The sequence below is a fragment of the Podarcis gaigeae genome, assembly GCF_964106915.1.
Source record: "Podarcis gaigeae genome assembly, chromosome: 4".
Classification (NCBI taxonomy): domain Eukaryota; kingdom Metazoa; phylum Chordata; class Lepidosauria; order Squamata; family Lacertidae; genus Podarcis; species Podarcis gaigeae.
The window spans coordinates 82,953,552-82,974,004 of NC_139677.1; the positions used below are offsets into that span (position 1 = coordinate 82,953,552).

Genomic DNA, 20,453 nt, shown 5'->3' on the forward strand with positions numbered 1-20,453 from the left:
GATTAACAATTTGACACACACACAAACTCCTCCAGTGTTAATGAATCCGAGGCAGTCAAGGTGCTTAGTTAATGTATTCAGGATTAGGGTGTCTGTAGTATCTTCTAAAAAAACTAAATGGTATGTTCAATTACACGAGGAGAGTGTTATTTACTCAAGATTACCTTGATTTCATGGCCATAGGATGAATGGGCGGAAAGTAATTTGTGCAAATTTTATCATCATGAATAACATAGGATTTGGATGACTGAATATTTATGATGTGGATTATCTGTATGTACTGTACCTACTTGATAAAAACTGAACACACCACCTGTGTGTTAGGCAAGCACTGATAATGTACATGCCCAGTATTCCCACTTCTCCTTTGATATTCATGTTTCATGTGGTGTTAAATTAGTGAAGTGGGGAGAATGGATTGGCTGATGAACAACAAAGTATAGGGGAACATAAGAACATTGTTTAAACATGTTGCTGAGTTTTAAAACAGGGCAGATCCATTCAATAGTCTCCCTTCTATCCCTCTAACTCCTCCCACCCACCTGTCTGCTCCTTCCTTCTTCCCCAAGTTAACTTCACAGCTTTTAGCTGAGCTTTCCGTTTAGATTAGGTACCCATTATACATTTAAGGGACACCCTGCTCTGAGACTGTCCTTTGTTAAGGGTTGTCACTGTAGCTCTGTGAGGGGTGGACTGCAGTTTCCAGGATTCTGTGGGGGGTGGGAATGTACTTTAAATGCAAAGTGCATATGCAGCCTCTGTACCATTAAGCAGGGCTCATGTGTCCCAAGAAATAACTGAAAATCTTTATTAAAAGCTTGAGATGTAATCCATGCAACCAGACATCCAGCTTTTCCAGGCACATGTGCACGATATGTACAGTTCAATTTGTATAGGCCCTTGCTGACACTAACATGAACATATGCAAGTTGGGAGCAGGGATAATGTATCTGACCCCGTTTTTCTCAAGTGTGTGGCATGTTGGAGGTAAGGGGTGCCAGAATATCTTTTGGTGCAAGGCCCTCATGATTTTTAATTGGTGCTGTTCCCAATAAAGCAGAACAGCTAGCAGGGCAAGACTGGTAAATGTTCCCATCTAATTCTACAAATTGCAGTATTATTTCTCCATGGTCAAGCTCCCCACATAAGAGAAATTGAGTGATGGAGCAGACAGTGCTCATGTGCTTTTGGGTAGTTCTCTTGTGAATTCTTAAGTTGATGAACGGGACAAGGACACAGTGGCTCCTTGCCTGAATTGCCACAGATCCTAGGTTTTTAATTTTATGTGGCTTTTAGTGTGTGTGCATGTATAATTATTGTAAACCACTTTGATATTTTAAAAATGAAATTGCAGTATACAACTAATTAAACAAACAAACAAAATAGAGGCCTGATGAAATTGGCAGGAGATGTTCCCTCGCCTTTCTCTTCCTATCTTCAACCAGTCATAACAACTGGGCCTCTTGGAGAGGAGGTTGGGCCTCCAGATTACCTACTTCTCACCTCTCCTGCTTTCTACCGTGGTTCCTTAAAAGACATAATGACAGAGACCACAGAGCATTATTTTGAAATTTTAGTGGTTTCACATATGTTAGTTGGCATAAGGCATGATGGTAAATGAAAGCTTGCTTTGTAGAAATTGTTCAGGAATGGTTTATCCATGTGAAAATATAACTCCAGCAAACCTGCCAAGGCCAGTTAGACCTTAGGTGATCTCCTGTGCAATTGTTGGCAGGCTATACAATGTTAGGCTGTTTGGGTCTGCTGTAATTCTTGCATCCAATTTATTCAGGATTTCAGAAATCCTGTGAGCAATGTAGCTTTCTACTTGGGCCCAGTTTCTTTTCCCTTGCTATCAGCAACCAAAGCTGGGTGCATTCGTTATGCTTCATAATGTACTACCTTTTCACTTTATCAGAGCCTGGAGGAATGAGCTTAAGACCTTAACTATTGATTTATATTTGGCTTGAATCTATTTGCCTTACTGAAATAATTAGGATACTAATTTTGTGCAGAAGTATTTTGCCAGGAGTATTCCTTTAGATCAGGGGTGGGAAACCTATGATTCTTCAGACGTTGTTGGACTTGAGTTCCCATCAGCCACTGCCATTATGGCAAATGGTCAGCGATTATGGGAGTTGTAGTCTTAACAGCATCTGGAGGGCCACAAATTCCCCATCCCGGGTTGACATGAATAAGTTACCACAAAGAAGAAGAAGAAGAGTTTGGATTTGATATCCCGCTTTATGTGGTTTGGAGGAAAGGTAAGTGTGGATAAGCCGTAAGATTCTAATTCAGGTTTATCGCTATCCAAACAACACCTGCCTTGTACATCTAGGATCAGATAGATTCAGGACTAGTCTTCACACACAACAGTTCTTGTAAGCGATGGATGGGTGAAAAGTTAGTTAGAGATCACCACACCTTTATAAGATGAAGAGCAGTTCATTACTGCTTATTATTTAATAACTGGGAGGGGAGAGAGCCTACTTACAAATCAAGCCTACTTTTCAAATCTCCTCAGCCCCTGTTTCTCTAAACATGAACGTGGCCTCATTGTGAGGAAGCTTTCTCTCCTCCTAACCAAGAAACTGTTCCCACTCTTCCCCTATGAATCTGACTTGTGTCTCAGAACAATGTCACTGTGTCCCTTGAGTACAGGAAGAGGGGGCATTGTTTGCTCTCCCTTAGGATAATCCTGTTGATGCTCATGGCTATCACAACATTGTTCTCAACACTTGACTTTCCTCCATAGGAATAATCAGATACAACCCTTTATCTCTGTGCTAACATTAGATGTATGGTTTTATTTTCCAAAGAACTAACATCTCAAAAAAATAGCTCTTGGCCAAGAGGTGGCCTGCACATATAAGGAAAATGTGTAGAGACCAGGGCTGGAATGCTTAGGTAATTGACTTGCCGGGTAGCTCAGCTGGTTAGGGCATAGTGCTGACAATGCCAAGGTCTTGGGTTTGATCCCCATGTGGGTGCATATTCCTGCATTACAGGGCGTTGGACTAGATGATCCACAGGGTCCCTTCCAACACTATGTTTCTATGATTCTACTGGGACAAAATGCAACGCTAGACATTGGTGCAGACCCACCATAGCAACAGGAAGAAAATGGGAATTAGGCCTACAATTGTAAACATATACACTGGATAGTAAGTCCCACTGGACAGAGTGTGACTTGCTTTTAAATTAAATTTTAAAATAAATAAAAATGATCAACTGCTTGTTGGTTAAAAAATTTCTCGAACAAATATGCACAGGATTGTGCTGCACGTTCAAAAAAAGCACTCTTAAATGCTGTGGTGATGAGGTTTAATTGATCTTAGCAATCTATGTGGTTATCCATACACAAAAACATATTCTAATCGTTGATCTGTCAGCATAAGGTGACAAAAGTCCAATTTTTGTAAGATTAATCGACCTGTCACACCTACGAGTAACACCTGAATCAGCACACAGTGCAGTAATAAGGGATCACTTTTCCCTACCTTTTTTGCTTGACTCCACTGAACCGCCACTGCCCAGCTGTGTCAGGCATTTTGTTCAGAACTAAATTGGACCCTGCTGCCTTTAATAACATTTTAATGGCTCAAGCTGTGTATATCCGGCTCCTTGTAGTGTTTTTAAAAGGTCCCCACCTAGCTTCGAATGAATGCTTCAACTTATAAAACAAAAGCTTGTGCGCGTGGGGTTGTTTTCAACTCTTTTTTAAAACGCCTAATGCAAAATTCACACTGGTTTCCCTAAAATAATAATGAGCTTCTGGTGGCTTTTCTACACTTCAGACTTCTTTAGACTCTGATTCTGGCAATAATTATAAAGAAAATGTAGTCCTGTATATATATTTTTAAAAGAGCATCAACATTCTGCCTATACTTTCCCATGTGAGGTTCAGTCTTAAAAATATCCAGAGATTCACAGGCCACCTTTTCTCTTTTATCCCATGGGAACCATCATAGGAACATATAAAGCTGCCTCATATGGTGACAGACCATTGGTTAATCTAGCTCAGGATTGCCTGCACTGACTGGCAGTTGGCGCTCCAGGATTTGACAGAGTTTTCTCTCATGCTCACCTGAAGATGCTGGGGAGTGAACCTGGGACCCTCTGCATTCAAAACATAGACATAGGCATAGAATTGTAGAATTGGAAGCATCATCTAGTCCCACTCTGCAATGGAGGGATATTTCGCCCAATGTGAGGCTCAAATCCACAACCCTGGGATAAAGAGTCTCATGCTCTACCAACTCAACATACGCTTTTCAACTGAGCTACAATCCTCCCTATGGCCTATACCTCTGCTAAGTACCGTATTTTTCGCTCTATAAGACGCACCAAATTTTTGGAAGAGGAAAACAAGAAAAAAAATATTCTGAATCTCAGAAGCCAGAACAGCAAGAGGGATCGCTGCGCAGTGAAAGCAGCAATCCCTCTTGCTGTTCTGGCTTCTGGGATAGCTACGCAGCCTACATTCGCTCCTTAAGATGCACACACATTTCCCCTTAGTTTTTAGAAGGGAAAAAGTGAGTCTTATAGAGCAAAAAATATGGTAATTTTTTTACTGTTCTACCCATTTTCACTGATCAGAGAAAAGGAAGAACCCTGAAAAAAAAGAAACTACTTTGTCTTTTGCCGCCCAGTACAGTCTGAAATATCATTCATGTGCAGCAGTAGAAACATGCCAAGTCCATCTGAGAAGTAGGCGTCCTCCTACATCTGATGTCAGATACAGACAGCACGTTCACAAGATTTCCTGTCCTTCAGGGCTGTGGTTCAATTAATTACTAAGTTGGGCAGGTATGAACCACTTCAGCGCCATAAAGCTATGATTTAAGCAAACAAGCAAACAAGCACAAAATATTTTCCTATATGTATATACTATATATGAACATCGGTTCTTAACATTCTATCCTACAGCATACATTTAAAGCTCATTTTAGGCATATGACCTGCCCCCAAAGAATCCTGGGGAACTCTAGTTTACCACAATATAAGGAGCTAGGTGTCCTCTAGTAGGAAATGTTGTATGGCTGACTTGTCCATGTATAGTTAAAAAAAAGAAAAAGTGGAGAAAGAATGGTTGGATAATGACAAATTTAGGAAGGAAAGAACAGGGATCCCCAACTTTGGGGGCCCTGAGTACATCTAATAAACTCTTCTGGGCACCATAAAATACCCATTTCACAGAATTAAATCTCGTGATACACACACACACACACACACACACACACACACACCTTGGCCACCTTGTGGGGGACTCCTGCTCTAAGATTTAGGCCCAAACATGCATGAGAAACATTGTATGAAGGTATCTGATAGGCAATAACTTTTATTTTATAGAGAAAGTTTTGATACAGTAGAAAGGACACAGCATGGTATGGACTATTAACAGTTATCAACATAACAGTCAGGTGCAAACCAAATGCAAAACAGCTAATGCAGACAAATTTTCTATATGTCAGTCACAGAGAGCCCCACCGACAGAGCTGGGGAAGATGTCATGTAGATGAATTGTTTCCAGCTCTTTTCCTTTTCTCTTTGCCCACTTTAATGCTGTTTAATAGTTTTGTGTCCTGCTGTACTAGTGTGCATAATCACTAGCTGTAATCACTGGCTTCCCCAGTTAAAAGGATCTTGCTGTCACAATCTGTACAACGCAACATGCAATGAGAAGCGTGGTTTACAAAAACATCGATAAAGCTAACTCAAATTTTCAGTGTGAATCATTCAAACTATGTTGTTTTAGTACTGTTTTGGGTCTTTAGTACAATGCTGACAACATACAGTGGTACCTCGGGTTACAGACACTTCAGGTTACGTGTTTTCAGGTTATGGACCGCGAGAAACACGGAAGTACAGGAAAGGGTTACTTCTGGGTTTCGCTGCTTGCGCATGCACAGAAACGCCAAATAGTGTCACACACGTGCGCAGACGCAGCACTGCAGGTTATAAACGCTGCGGGTTGCAGACGTTTCTCTGTCACGGATTACATCCACAACCCGAGCTTCCACTGTGTTTTCAGATTTAATGCTGAAAGGCTGTTTGCATTGACATTAGGGGAACATAAGGAAGTCAGACCAAAGACCTTTCTACTCCAAGATCATCTTGTTCTTGGCCAACCAGTTGCCCATGGGAAGCCTACAAGCAGCACCTATGTGAAATAGCACTTTACCTACCTGTGATTCCCAGAAACTGGTATTCAGAGGCATATTGCCTCTGACAGTGAAGGGATGTGTGTGTATTCAGTCAGTGAGAGGGTAATGGGAAAGAAAAGAAAAAAGAAACAAAGAACTGAAATTGTGAAAAAATAGAGTATATGGGTATATAAGTAATCAGCAGTTTTCCATTAAATGTAAAAGTATTAACAATACATTATACTTTTTATAAATAGATTCCAAATATAATTATATTTATCCATACACAATCTGTGCCTAAAAGCAATCTCTTGTGTGTTGCCAGAGTTGTCATGTCTTCTGTTCATTGATTGAAGGGGACCATGGTATTATCTTTCAAGTGAATTAATATCAGTCTTTTAGCAGAAGTAAGGGCACAGAGAGTCTGTCTACATTGAACTGTGGTCAAACCCCATATAGTTGATATATAGTTTAAAACAATGTTATCGTCTGAAAATATTTTATATTTCCCCCCAAAACAATATTTATGCATCTTAGTACTTTTCTTGAAAAAGGTAAAACATAACCACCATGGCTAGTAGTCATTGAATTGTGTCCAAGTGAGGACTTTTAAAGTGTGAATGTCTTTAAATTAGGGCTTCAAACCTTGATTAATGGTACAAACCTATGCATGTTGACACAGCACTGTGACGAAATGGAGCTTACTCCCATAAAAGTGTGTGTGAAAAATAGATCTGTAGCCTAAAAGGCGAGATGCCTGAACAACTAAATGATCTTTCTTTGATGGACAGCTTTATTTTTAAATGCTAAAAGATGAAGATAATAGGTTTGTTTTAGGAACGTGCAGAGGTTTGACACTGCTTAATGTACAAAAATACTACTCTTCTGCACATGTATACTTCCCGAAAGGTGTTTGCATTAGCCAGAGCTCCCTTAATGAGTTCCATTGTAGTTAAGAAAGATTGTCTATCACTGAATGATATGCCGCTTACAAGTGAGTATGAGTGTTAATGAAAGGCAGATTGGAACAGATGGTCTGTGCAATACAAAAAGTGCCACCTTATCTGCACGAAGTTGTTCTTGCTGGCAAGCAGCGCCAGTTTAGGGAGGAAAATACGTGCATCATTACCAAGTATTACATGAGAGCACAGAATTGCCTTGAAAGTTCTGTTTTGACTAGGGAGGAAAAACAATAGCTTCTGCAAATCTTGCAATGTGACCTCAAGGTAAGCATAATTTTCCTGGAACTGATGCATAAACAGATTTTCTGCAGTTTTGCATAAGCGGAGTTTTGCATTGTATATGATGACCCAAATTCTGCAGCAGGTATCTTCCATTTTCAGTTTAGTCCCAATCTGAGCATGTGCAGATTGCCTTTTATTTGCAGAGACCTGTCAAGAAACTGTAGAAACTGGTGTCTTGTGCTTCAGCTGCCAACAGAGAATGGTAGTAGTGACCCATCAGACAAAACTGCCTGAGACGTGGCCTTGGATGACCAGGCAGGCAGGCAGTATCAGCAAATTTCACATATAGGAGTGAGATTGAAGAGTAGTCTGGGTCAGGGATGGGGAACGCATGACCCTCCAGCTATTACTGGACTCCAGCTTGCATCAGTCCCAGCCAACATGGCAAATAGTCATGGATGGTGGGAGTTTGAGTCCAGCAACACCTGGTGGATGGGTGACATGTGTTCCCCACCAGAGTCTAGTTCCACAGAATCAGCAAGCTGTGATAGAAAAAGCAACTGGTCATCTTTCCCAGCATAGAAAAGAGAGTGCATAGAAAGAGTGCTTACTTTCTTGCTGTTTAGAAGCACCATGACATAAGGTGGTTAATGCTTACTTGAGTAAATAATTATTAGGCTATTAGTTAAATTGGCCTCAGAGGGCCAAGGGCTACCAATGAGAAACCCAATATCATGGAGCATTAGTTCTTTCCATTGAGCCACATTCTAGCTTCCAGAGTAATGGCGGTGTTAATTAAAGGGGGAACCTTTCTATCGATTTTAAGGTGCAAACTAATGAAGGGTTATAAGAGGGTGCCAACCTTACTACTGTAATAGAATACTATGTTTGACAGCAGTGTCCAGTGTTGTGAACTGATCTCTACTGAGAAAACTTTCAGATCTTATTCCTGAGGCTACTGTTGTAGCTTTATGAGAAAACTCTTAAGTCCCCAAAAATGTTTGCACACAGCAAAGGAGGAATATTTTTTACTTCTTAAGCATACAGACATACAAACGTTTGTAACATCTACTGAACTTTGCTCATTTGTTGTGACAAGTACTCTTAAACAGTTTATGATTAAAGTTGAGCATAAATGTGAATGTAACTACAATACTTCCCCTTCAGTGTTTAGTATTGGGCTGCTATTATTATTATTTACCTTTTTTCTCAGATGGGACTCAAGAACTGCTAAAAACCTAGAAAAAAATCATTAAAAACAATTAAGCATGTTTTTATATATGTATGTAGAATAAAACTACATACATATATAAAATCTATTAAAACCATACTAGTAAAAACAGCACTGCACCAGACTACTTACACACCATACATTTAAAGCACATTATTCCCCTCTCCCCCCCAAGAATTGTGGGGGCTGTAGTTTGCTAAAGGTGCTGGGAATTGTAGCTTTGAGAAGTAAACTAGAGTTCCCATGTTCTTTGCAGGATGTCTGTGGTTGAAATGTATGTCTTTTAAAACCAGACAAACCTTTTTTGTTCAAACCAGTGTCTAAGACTCTTTTGGACACACCCCAACCTGGCCTAGCTCCCAAAGAGGATTGTCTGTACTGTGTTTGCAGGTACTTCTGAGAAGAAATATTCTTTTTGTAGGCTGTTATCAGACACTACTTTGTCCACAGAGAGCCTCAAATTGGTCTCTTGGTGGCATGTAATAGATAGAGAGCCTTTTGTTAAGACAAGGCTCCACAACAGTGGGCCAAAGTCTTGCCTTCCTCACTCAGTCATCTAAGTAGTGCTATCAGATACCGCTAGACTCTGTTTATAAAAAGGAAGGCTAGGCTTAGCTCTCCACAACTGCTTGTTGTCATACAGAATAAGTGACAAGAACATTTGTTGTTATTACAAGTTGTTGTCTTAATTAAAAAAAATTCCCAGTAAATTTGAGGAGTAGAGGGTTTCGTAGTTAAAGCTATTCCAATTAGGATTTTTAGCCTTCTTTTAAAGTCCTTGGAGGGACAGTACTTTGCTACCTTGCCTAAATATTTCTGCAGCATCCCCAAGCGTTTATCTTTCATCTGTCTCAGCAGTTAAATCCCACAGCTGTTAAGATGAGAAGATAAAGGATGTTATTAAAAATGGGAGAGCAGCACATTGCACATAATCATATGTATCTAGGAAAAATGAAAATAGCACATGTAAGCAGTTGCAAGCCAGGCAGAGAGGAGCAAATAGGTGTTGGAGTATTGGAGAACAAGGATCGTCAGGTCCCATTCCTTTTGTAAGCATTTATTTGTCAAAACCATGAGCCGTAACAGGTCCAAACCTATAAAAATAAACTGTGTTTACCATTCCCTAGCCATGCTACCATTCCATAAACCATACTATCATGTACCACAAGAAAACCAAAGTCTGTGATTCTGTTAGGAAGTAAGTGTTCTAATATTGAGAACTGAAACTGTAGGACAGTTGTCTTGTGGAAATAAAAAGACCATATAAAATCATTGCCCTCAAAGAAGACTTGTTTGTCAGGATGAAAGATGCAGTTACCACACAAGAAGAGCCTGCTGGGTCAGGTCGCATCTAATTCAGCATCTGAGCATAACAGCACTTTCCCATCCTGCAGTTTTCAGGAACTGATATTCAGAAGTGGAAGTAGAACATAGTGTCATGAGTTTGTGGATGCTAGACAGCCTAAATTCCTGGATTCAGTAAATGTCAGTATTTAATCAATGCTTGGAGTGTTATCTTGATGCCATCTCATTATCTAATGAAATCCTAACAAAGGCTATTTCTCCACTTAGAAGTTAAACTTCTATATTTATTTCTTCATCGAATGAATGAGTTTGTGGAACCGATTCCCATCTGCTTTAGGAAATATATTGCATCGTTTCACCTCCTTAATCCGCATGTCCCAGAAAGAAGTCAACTCTTTGTAGAGGAAACCAACCACTTCGACATCAGAGTTGGCCTTTGGTATTCTGGCTCCTTGGTCTGTTAATGGTAGACTTAGTACTTTGTTCCAACTGTAGATAGAAAACAACCCATCAAAGCAACAGCAAGAAAATCTCTAGTGGTCTCATGCTAAAACATTCTCCCCAGTTAGAATCTTCGCTAGGGTAATTTGTCACACAACCATGAGAAAAGGTAGCAAGAGGCAAGGCAATGTCTCCTCAGTTTGTTTGGGTACTACTGTTTCCCCCATCATCACTTAAGAGACTGGTTGGCCCATTCAAACTGGTCTAGTAGTTGGGTGGCCTTAATTCTCAGGTGTCTGTGGAGTTCTCTTGGAAGGGTTGACTGAAAATGGACCTGGGTAGGATCTCTTGTAATTCCTATCCAACTAAGCAATTTTACCAGTTCATTCACACTCCTACAGCAACAATGCCAGAGCGCAAGTGGAGAAGGTCCAAGGTTCAATCTCTAGTATTTCCAGATAAAAGGATACGGTAGCAAGTTGTGGGAAATACTTTTCTGCCTAAGATCCTAGAAAGCCATTCCCAGTCTGAGTAGGCTTTACTAGGCTAGGTGGACAAGTAGCCTAGAAGGCAGCTTCTTATATTCTCTATGTAGCTCTTCATAATTAGTAGATAATTCCATCCCTGCCTGAGCCACTCACAACTTGCATAATATTTAACTAGGCATCTGGAGGCAACAAATCCCTTTAATTAAATGAATTGGTTGGTTCACCTCCTCCTTTCCTGTGGATTTAATTTAATGTGTACAACAATGTGTTCTGTCCTCTTGTATGTGATACTAGCGTAAAAATAATAATTTATGAAATAGAATCCTAAATTATGCTGGGCTTCGCCTTTGTTTGTTTTGGATGTTGCGATTTTGTAAGTATATATTTAACTTGGTGATCTAATACACTGGTTTGCACTAATGTGTTACGCATTAACTCAGGTTTCACATTCATGCAGGGCTACTGCTAGAAACGACAGGCTCTCGACTCCTGTGTCCTCATCACCTTGTAAGTTTCAGGCAGCGAACACCCAGGCAACGGCGAGCATTTAATGATCAGAAGCCAAACAAAACAAAATTTCTGCTCCCAGTGGAGAAGGGTTCATTTTGCAGCTGTGAGATACTTCCATGTCCTGAGGAAATCAGTAGACTTTCACTCTACTGCTGTCTTGAAGATTTAAAAAATGTTATGTAGAGCATAACTTAATGACTTTCAGAACTTTACTATTTTCTTCTCAGTCATTCTGTTTTAATTTCTTTCTTTTTTTTTTACTTTTTCTAGCAGAGTGGGTTTTGGGTTTGTTTGTTTTTTAGCTATGCATGTACCAGAGTTCTGCTTTCGGATGGGGGGGGGTGTGTGCTTTGGAGTTACCATTCTTGCCCCTGTTTCTAGGGAGAGGCTTTCAAATGTCTCCCTTTCAGGCTTTCCTGGCAATAGGGGTCTCTTCGGCTATGTGTGCGGAACGGCTTCCTGGATGCTCTGGTTGTGCTGTGCAAAAGTCAGAGGTTCCTGCATACACTGTCACTTCCCACACGCATCTCTCTGTCCGCCAGCCAGCCAAGCAAGAGGCAGAACCACGGTGCAAGGACATATTCCAGCTAGCAAAAGCACCCAAGGAGGATGTAGTGCTGGGCCACTGCAGCATGGGGAGAAGGGGCTTGGCCTGGAAAGCAGTGTGACCTGGGAAGAGTCCCAGGGGCCAGACAGAAAGCCCTAGAGGGCCACATTTGACTCTGAGCCTGGGATTCTCCACACATGTGTGTGAGTGCATGTACATGATCCAACAATATCATGTGCAATATATAATTGTTCACCTGGTACGGAGAAGGCTCTTTTGCCTTTTGACAGCTGCATGATAATTCCTACTGATGAACCTTTCCCGCAGCATGGGTATGCAGTGATGGGGAGAGCTTCTGCTGAATGATGCCCAGCTAGGTAGCTCTTAAAGGCTCACAACCAATTCTAAGGAGGAAAAATGGCAATAGCAGCCCATCCCAATTCATTTCCTTTAATGTTGTGAAAAAGTGTATGTGTGGATTGAACTGAGGACTGGTTTAATGCAAGTTCACTCATTACAGTGGTACCTCGGGTTAAGAACTTAATTTGTTCTGGAGGTCCGTTCTTAACCTGAAACTGTTCTTAACCTGAGGTACCACTTTAGCTAATGGGACCTCCCGCTACCGCCACGCCGCCACCGCACAATTTCTGTTCTCATCCTGAAGCAAAGTTCTTAACCCGAGGTACTATTTCTGGGTTAGCGGAGTTTGTAACCTGAAGCGTCTGTAACCCGAGGTACCACTGTACTAGATAAGCTTGTCCAATGTCTGCTAAACTGACATCTTTTAAAATTTTCACAGGAGCCACCATGATAATAACTTCATGCCTTAAAAAAAACACACAAAGCAAATCAACTGTTATTTCATGCAGTGGTAGTATCTGCTACAGGGATACAGTACATACCAGTGTGCTATTTCTTACAATGCACATGTAGAGTGTGAATGACCGTCCTTAAATCAGGGGAAGGGGACTTCAATTTAGTGGCCCAAATGTGGTCCTCTAGCCTTCCCTATCTGTCCCTAGCGACTCTTCCCATGCCACACCGCTCTCCGGCCTTGTGTCACATCCCCTGTGAGTGCTTTTGTCTGGTTGGAATATGTCCTTGAACTCTGATGATGATGACTGTTGCTTGAGGGGTGTGTGTGTGTGTAAGAACTAGCCTACTGCTCAAAGGTAAATATTATGTTCACTGCCCCATCCACTTTTGCCCCTAGCCCCACCCACTGTTGGAATCTGCCCCCCAAAAGGGAGTGTGGTCCTTGAGCTGAAAAAGGTTTCCCAACTCTGCCTCAAATGCCTGAATTTCTTTCTTGCTTTGGGATCGCTGGTGTCTGGCCATGAGTATTTAACAGGTGCATATATTTCCCCATGATGTTTGGATATTTGCTGCAGGAAACAAGCACAATTACCACACAAAGTGCTCTCAGTTTTGTGCCCAACTTAAGACAAGGGAACTTGGGTCCTGCCAGAATTTGCTCCCTTATTCCACATTTGAAAGTTGGAGACTGGAATGTTTAAAAGGTCAGCATTACGAAATAGTTCTTAAAAAACAGATGCACTGTTTCACTTGCAGGAAAACAAAGCAGTAAAGTGAACTGCAACCACCCCACTTACTTTAATCGGTCCAGAAGTGGTACTGGGGTGCTAATGTGCTCCTTCTATTCTGAAGCTCCTCTAGAAGAAGATTGTTTTGCTGCTTGGTGTTGCAGCAATATTAGAGCTATACAAGAGGGAGAAAATCCTCTCTCAATCTACTTTCTCCACACTCTGCACCAATTTTGTAAACCTCCTTCATGTAAACCAGGGGTAGAGAATAGTCTTTAGGTGACGGTGAGGCAGGTGGATGTGGCGGGTGAGTTTAGGTATTTAGATAATGTTTTCACTTAATGTTGCACTGGATTTTTACAGGCGTAAACTAGATAATGCTTGGTTTATCCCCATGATCTCAGTAGATTGGTGGCATACAAATGTGATAAAATAAATGAATCAATACTTACCTGTTGTAGGAATGCAAAATTATGCACAGTTATGTTTGTAGGATCCACTTACGAATTATGAAAATAGAGTACAGTACAGTGTGGAATGAGCTATGTTAAATGATGGATTTTTATTGAAAAAGTGCGTTCAGTGTGGCGGGGTAGGGATGGGAGCTGGAAATGAGAGAAAATTAAAGGGTGGCTAAAGCTTCAGTTGGCTAGTCTAGCAACTAGTCCTTTTTATCCATATGAAGTTAGATTTGCTGAGCTGCGGCTTAAAAGAAGTCAAGGATATAGGTGGAAGTTTGTATAAACAGCGGAGGCTCTTAGTAACAAAGAAAGGCTTGTCACAATCTTTTTACTGTAACACTAGTTTCCATACTTGAGTATGTAGGAAGGAACTTTTTCATATTAGCCAATAATCTATTTGGGATGGCAGTAGCTAATGGAAACCAACTTATTGTAAAATATTTTGCCCTGTATATTGTTAAATATTAATATTTTTGTTTTGTGTAAATAGATGGGTTGTTTTGACAATACATTCATATCTCATTTTAGCATCTAAATGAATAAAGCATGAATTGTAAATATGGTTGTATGGCAACATTGGGTACACACCCCACAGGGGGGCAATTTGATTTTTAAGGGGAGCAATTCGAGAATGAGTTAATGGCCTTTTAGGCTTCCTCCATGTGAATAGGAGTTTACTTTGTAGCCGGTTGAACTTTTCTCTGCATGAATCTGCCATAGCGGAATAAAAACCCAACTGCTAAATTGCCTATTATTATCTTTATTATTTATTAAATTTATATACTGCCCTTTATCCTGATTGTGCGTCGTAGGGAATGCATATCATGCAAAGTCATTAAAAAAATTACTTGTGACATACTACTAGTCCTAATGTGAGTGACTACTCTGTGTGGCATTATCAGTGTTGCTCTATTTATCCCATGCTACTTAATGTGGAACATGTTGGGTTTCTAGGTTGCAACATTTTACAGGGGAAAACTTGTTTTTAGGATTACCAGTTTGCAACCCAGAAAGCTAAAACCACCTGCATCCAAGCAAAGATAGCTGCATCTGGGAATTAGTAAAACTATATGTTAGTTCCCTGACAACCCCAAGAGCAAATTAACACAGTGTTATATACTGGAGGGTATGTAAAATTTTCTCTAAGTTCCATTTACCTTTAGACATTGGTACAGCAGGCATTTGGAAAGACTACAGCATGGTGCTGAAATGTAATTATTTCCCAAAGCATAAATTTACTAGGACTACAGACATACTGTTCCTCAGTAGCATTCAGAATTCCAAACGTCAGAGCATTATGAATAGACTGCTGAGGCGACTATTTAGTGTGACTTGTTGAGCTGCAATATAAGGGATTGGAAGTGTTGATCTGCCACCTGGACTGACTACTCAATTGTAATACCTAAACCCCTAAATTGCAAAGCGCTTTTGAACATATTAAGCATATTTTTCTTGGTTTGATGCTTTTGGAATAATGTCTCTGTCGTCTGGGGCCGCTTGTTACAATGGTCTACTTTTTACTCTCCTATTTGCTGGACTTCTACTCTTTCGTGGGAAAAGCAGCAATGCTTCCAATACGGTCTGTGAAAAAGATTTTTCCCACTGTTTTATAATGAAAGCCTTTTTATACAAGCCTCGTCTGTGCTATGAAAAGTTACCCAGATCTGACAAGAGGCACAATCTGCCAAGCATTGCTTCTCAATGGCTCTGGTTCATTTCCTTGGAGCAAACGTTGGATCCACCGTGTGTAAAGCACTCCTGTGGCACATAGAGCTGAAAAGGTGGGGTGGGAGCACCTGTACGTTTAGAGTGAGATGAATCAGGCTTTCCTTTCTGTCCGAAAACAGGTTTTACAAGTACTTGCTATTAAGGTCCTAACAAAGGTTACAGTGCCAGTTGTGCCTATTAAAACATAGCTAAATGCCTTTTACTGCCAATGCAGAGAATGGGTCGGTGGGTGTGCTCACATGCACACATGCATGCTTAGCACCTGTGCACATCAAAGCTCCTGCTGATGGGCCTGGTTAGGTGACTCCCACCCATACTGCTTTTGCATCACAGTCAATAAAGGATAATATTCCAACCATCTCAGGAGCCAAATACAGCACCGGGAGTTTACATATAATTCCCAGCAACAGATCGCAGATCAGCCTGTATGTCATGAGGCTGTATCACTCTGCGCAACAGAAAGCCCCATGTCTGCAGAACTGCAGTTATGAAAGTACACAAGGAGGAATTCTTTGGATGGAGAACTCCAGCGGAAGGGAGTCCTCTGCAAGAAGGAACACTTTGCTAATTGTGCAAACAGCCATGGCCAACAGCAAATATAGGAGGGGCAGATGGATAATGTTTGTCACATCTCAGGACCCTTGCAGGTGTACTGCTGCAGGACACAATGCAGATACCCTATGGAATTGCAATTCTGCCGCAACAGCGACTGCAAGGACCGGCTGCTCCATACAGGTAAGCAAGAGGGTCTTGCCAGTTTCCTGAACTTCTTCCATCTCCCTCTCCTTGCTTTAAAGTATGCCAAGCACTCAGACATGTATCAGAGTGTCTCCTCCCATACCCTTGGCCTTGCAATGTGGGGAAACTGCACTGGTTTAACAAGCCTTTCTTGCTCAAAGGGGCGCAAGGCATATAAGTGCTGTGTGGACATGGGAGAGGGGGCTGCTAGCCACAACCCAGGGAATACAACTTACATGTGTTAGGGTGGGTTGTGGGGAACACATTGCTAGTGAACACCACACACTCCCTTCTTCTTAATGGAATTGTTGGCCAGTCACTCACAACTCTTTCTTCCTTACAGGATCAGAGCCAGGGCACATGGAGCAGAAAAAGCTGTCACTGGAGAAGGGGGTACCAGTACAGCTCATTATATTGCATGGGTGAGTATTGGCTCAGTTGCTATATTGTCTCCTCCAGCAAGCTAAATTTCCAAAATCTGAGGTGCAGCCAATGAAGTCCTACTCTGTAGACCCGTTGAAATTAATGGAATTAAGTGAGTCATGCCCATTAATTTTAGTGAGTCTGCTCTCAGCAGAACTAGCATTCCATTTAGCCCACTGATAGCTGTGGTGGTGGGGGTGCCAATAGGAGAATGGGGGCTGGGGAAATTGGAGCAGAAGAGCACAGAGATATCGCACTCCTTCTTGAAGATGCATTTGCCAAATGAGCACCCACTCATTCATCTGTTGCAATAGCTATTCGTTATTCGTTCCTACGCCCATGTCTGTCTTGTCTCTCCACAGGCCACCAAGTAGCCACTGAACACGCACAGGGGAAAGGATGTTTCTTACTGCTACCAGTGCAGAACACCAGGCCTCCAGCAGCAGCAACCAGTGGGAAACCTGTGTTCCTATGTGGGGTTGCTGCCTTTTAAATCTCCCTGGACTCCTGTGCCTCTCAGAAGCACGTGACAGACAGAAATGCAGCAAGGGCAGTAGCACCCTTGATGCAGATGCACTGAGCTGCACTAGTTGCTCTACTGCCCATCGTGTCACACAGAGTGGCAGGAGTCCTATAGCCAGGAGCAACCCCACGTTGCTAGGATGCTGTCAGTACTCCCTTCAACACTGAAACTGTTCAATAAAAGCTTGTGCCAGTGTCTGCTGTGTTTTTGTCCTGTTGATGGCTGTCCAGCGTCTTCACTGTGGGAAACTCGCAATAGGAGGAGGAGGGCACTGGGCTTTCCATCATCACAGCCCTTCTAGGCTGACTGACTGTGCGGGAATCAGATCCACACCTCTCCTTTTACACTGCATTGCTCTGTCCTACTGCATTGCTAAGTGGCTGGACGTGTTTCCTTCCGTGAGCTTGCTTTTGTAATGTGTACTCTTCCCTGTCCAAGTGGCTCTCTCCCACTCCCCCTGGCTAAATGGTTGTTCCCTAAATATTGACACCAACATATACTTATTGTGTGAAATGTTGCAAAAGACATCTGTGCACATTCTCAGAGCTGGCCCACCCGTGAGGCTGGGTGAGGGGGCCGCTGCAGACGTCACCCTCCCGGAGCAGTGGCATCCTCTTTCTCTGCCCAGAGTTACTGCTGGTTCCCCCAGCCTTTGGGGGCAGAGTGGGACTGGTGACAAAGCTATGCAGAATGCCTCCCCTACTGCTGAGTCAGTGAGAGGGGAGGCACTCTGCCACTCAGCTTTGCCACCAGGCGGCAGATCTCCCACCCACCCCCTGCCCAGCAGTGTGATGGAGCTTTGCACCAGCTTCTCAATGGAGGAGCCCATACAAAGCCCCACTGGCGGGGAGGGGGGGATTGTGAATAGATCTCCCCACCACTTCCCGGCAGGGGAGTCTCCTTATGGAGTTTGCGCCCAGTGGGGCATTTCACCTCGGGTACTGACCTGCCATGGGCTCCCTCTCTGCATTCTTGATGTTGCAGGGACCTTGTTGTGAATAAATTGGCACTCCTTCCTCTGGTCCTAGCTATTTTCCTGACCAAAGCATGGGTGGTACATGTTTTTCAGCCCAAGGGTTACATTCTGTTGCAGAAATGTCCACAGGGCCACATGGTAGTGGAGGGTGGGGCCAGGTGTAAAAATGAGTGGTGCAATGTAGGTGATGCTTATCTTTCTACACTGCGTTGCCTATACATATACCTCTCTCCATCTGAGAGGACCTTTTCGGTGGCTGCTCCCAGATTGTGGAACTCCCTTCCACCTCTCTGCTTTCCTTTTGCCAGCAGACAAATATGTTTGGCCACCAGCTGGCTGTTGCAGCAGGGTCTTCTGAGGGTGTTGTACTTTGTGTGTGCGCGCATGCGCTTCTAAATGCTTTAATGTTTTTTCAGTGCTGTTTATAATAGGGTTACCATTTGTTTTAATATTTATACTGTGTGTGTGTGTGTGTGTGTGTGTGTGTGTGGTGTTTGTATCTGCCTTATTTTATGCTGTGAGCTGCCCTGCACTGAGAGAAGGGTGGAGTATAAAATAAATAAATCCAGACAAGCTAGAGGCAGCACCAGAGTTCAACAACATATACCAGTCAGGCAAAAACAATCAAGGAGGACACAGCAGGGGTGGGGCCTGAAGGTAAGGGGTGGGGCCTGGGGAGACTCTTGAGGGCCTGATAGAGAGGTGTGCAGAGGCACATCTGACCCCTGAGTCTAAGATTCTGCATCCCCGCATTTAAAGGGGTATCCCAGGGGGATACCAAGGAATTTGAACCCCCATCAGAGGAGAGCCCTGGAACCTGTGATTGCTTTTCTCCTAATGCCTAGGACACAGGAGTCTTGTGGTAGGGTGAGCCCTTATTGACTCTTTTCTCCTGAGGGCATCCCATGTGTATGGGAGGAAATATAGAATGGGTTCTGTTGACATCAAGCGTCATACTTAACCATGGTGCAACCTAGATGTCACATAGGTATTTCTGTCTTCCCTGCTTGGTGTGAGTAGAAGGCAATGTCATGAGTGGTGGACAATGGTAACTAGTAGTAGTGTGGATTGGTGGGCAGTATTGCTGCATTGTTTCTTCTTCACATTGGCATTGTCTTGCTTTCTTCTTTGCTGCTTGGAGTGCATAAGGTTGCAACTCTACTATGGCAACGTAACATTGGCGTAGCCATGGCACAGTGGCTGGCCATGTAGAGTCTGTGAGAAATCAGAGGCGTGAGATGGAGCATCTGCAAAGCTAGAGAAGCTAAGCAGAGAAGCCTTTAAAAAAATGCAAGTGTGGGATTAATCTAACCACGTTGAACGCTTGAGAAATATGTGCTGAATTAGTCATTGGGACATCAAAGAGAGTTTTAATGAGACTGACATTTAAACCATTTCAGATCATTGTACAAAAGAGATTTTAGTCTTTTTTTAAAAAAAAAACCCACAATAGTTAATGAACATAGAATGGAATAATGGTTTTCCAGCACTGTTCTGGGAAAACACCAGGTTCCTTGGAAGCTCATGAGAGATTCCTCAGTGAGGAATAGTGGACAAGCTTGCTGGAGATGTATCTTCCATGATGTGTAGATTCACATACGGTGCAAGCTCAATATGTACATAGCTATGGTGAGGTCAAACAGGCCTGTTCTGGGCCTTCCATGAACTGAGTGCACTCCCTAGACCAGGGGTACCCAATGGTGACCTCCAGATGTTGTTGGACCTCATACCCCATCGTCTCTGCCCATAACCCATGCTAACTGGGGTTAGGGTGTTGTAGTGCAATGACCTATTTAGGGCCCTATGTTGGCTGTCCAAGATAGTAGTACCAGCAGGATAGGTCTTTGGGACAGGTATCTTGTGTTACTTCACTTAATACGGTTTTACAGAGGGAGGGAATTTTCAGATAGTAATGTGCATGACTTAAAAATAAGGTAAGCCAGCACTCTTGCTCATTCTACAGACTTGGGGTGGTAGTCAACTAAGTTTTACTTAGCGTAGACCCACTGAAATTAATGAGCATGACTAAGTTCATTATTTTTATTGGCTCTGCTCTGAGCAAAACTTAATTGAATACCACCCCAAGTCCATAGAATGAGCAAGAGTGCTGGCTTACCTTATTTTTAAGTCATACACATTACTATCTGAAGATCCCTCCCCCTGTAAAACCATATTACGTGAAGTAACACATATTAATTACCATCTAAA

At 42.3% G+C, this 20,453-nt stretch overlaps 1 protein-coding gene and 1 long non-coding RNA gene across 8 annotated transcripts in view; both read left to right on the forward strand.

Moving 5' to 3' along the window:
* The window catches only part of SPATA13 (spermatogenesis associated 13), a 106,463-nt gene that overhangs the window by 24,042 nt on the left and 61,968 nt on the right, over positions 1–20,453 (forward strand). The gene's annotated exons all lie outside the window — the stretch shown is intronic.
* LOC310843823 lies at positions 11,104–17,464 on the forward strand. Its single transcript, XR_014563666.1, has 4 exons — positions 11,104–11,302; positions 16,233–16,320; positions 16,667–16,745; positions 17,109–17,464. It is a non-coding gene; the product is annotated as an uncharacterized lncRNA (long non-coding RNA).